Source organism: Saccopteryx bilineata, chromosome 5 (genome assembly GCF_036850765.1).
Source record: "Saccopteryx bilineata isolate mSacBil1 chromosome 5, mSacBil1_pri_phased_curated, whole genome shotgun sequence".
Classification (NCBI taxonomy): domain Eukaryota; kingdom Metazoa; phylum Chordata; class Mammalia; order Chiroptera; family Emballonuridae; genus Saccopteryx; species Saccopteryx bilineata.
This window is the reverse complement of record NC_089494.1, coordinates 156,583,813-156,585,693: the sequence shown is the minus strand read 5'-3', so window position 1 is coordinate 156,585,693 and position 1,881 is coordinate 156,583,813.

Here is a 1,881-nt window from a genome sequence, read left to right as displayed (position 1 = left end):
CCTGCTTCTGATACTGTCTTCATCTACGAAACAGAAGTAGTATTTGTTAACAAGGCGGTTGTCTGTATTCAATTATTAACTGAATACACTGGCTTCCTTCCACTTTCTTAACAACTTTGTCTTAATATAAGTTATAATGATTTTCTTCTAACAATTTCATAGAGAAAATTGTTTTCTTAGTATGTTTTCAAAAAGTGTGTACTACCAAGAGACTGATTTGCATATTATCTAACAAGATGGATTTCCTTATTGTTTTCTATTCTAGCCTTCATTATTTCAGGTGGAAAAACAAGCCCCATGATGGAAATGGAGGAGATTAAAATGTAATGAACTCAAGAGCTGTTATTACTTTGCTCCTTTTCTCTAATAATTTATCGGAACATTCAGAATTGTTCGAGGTAACCAAATCCCATAAACCAGATCCAGCAAGACCAGAAAAAGGAAAACACACACACACACACACACACACACACACTCCATAAAGCCCATACTCTTCTTTATAGTCTTTCTTATTAATTGTTATAATTGTCAGTTCTGGCGAATCAAAATCCAGAGAAAAATAATCTGTAAGCGATTTCCATTTCACCCTGCTAGTTAGGTTCTAGTTTAGATACACAACAATATCAGTTAGCATCTTTCCCATTTGATCCAATAGTTATAAAACTAATTGATATGTAATAACATTCCTATAGTACTGCCCTTACTGTACTTATTTACCACGTAAGAAAAAAAATAAACCAATTTTGTTATGCACTTAAAATTATTTAAAAAGTACCTTATCAGCTTTCAAAGTCGCTCATATAAACATTATAATACACAGTACAACTTCATACTTGGAATGCACCAGAGGCCAATAACCGAGTTAAACTTACTTCTGCAACACAAGACTATCAGTCTTTCATTTCCATCTAAGGTAATGAAGCAAAGTTAAAATATAGTACAAATCCCAAAGGGATTTGTTCTATGTTTGGTCATTCAGAGAATACAAAATGACTAAAATTGACTATGTTTCAGAAGATGGCAAAAGTATTTTTAATAACTGAATAATATCAATAATAAATCATAATTTAGGTCTCTAAGTTTCAAGGAACTTCATTAATGTTTAAAATGCTTATTCATTTTAAATCTATCAGCATTACTTTTCTATTATTGTTTTTTACAAAGAATAAAAAGGAGGGGAAAAAGAACTACATGTGATTTGCTCAATATCACATAAATCAATATTCTCCAGGTTAACAGATTTACAAATCATAGAATCACATTTTGAAAAAGAGAAATTGGAAGAAAGCATTCAGGTTTTTTTTGTTTTATGTCTGGAAAGTATCAAATAGTAAATAAAAGAAGAAAGTATATATTTTGAGGGGGAAATATCACACAAAGAGTTAAAAATCATTTGGGTTAGGAAAGAATGTCAGGAATCTGCATGTCTATCTTGTTTTACTCCTCATTTTAGGACTAAATCCTCAAAGAGGGTGGGAATAGAATGCAACAAGGACCATTCTTTATATATCCTGTAGAGTTCACAATTTTCTATTCCAAAAGCTTCAGGTGGTAGTTTCATTATATGACTTGTTCCCTACAAAGATGGGACATTACTATTTGAAAAACAGATTTTAAATTTTTTCTATTGATTTAAGAGAGAATAAAAGAGGAAGAGAGAGAAAAGCAGCAACTCATCATTCTACTCAGTTGTTTCGTTTCGTTTCCTACTCACTGATTGCCTCTCCTATGTGTCCTGACTGGTGATAGAACCCACAGCCTCGGCATGCTGGAATAAAGCTCTATCCACTGAGCCACCCAGCCAGGGCTGAACAAAAGATTTTTGATTATTACCAAAAGTGAAAATTTAATAAACACACATCAGAAATGGCCAGCATACTG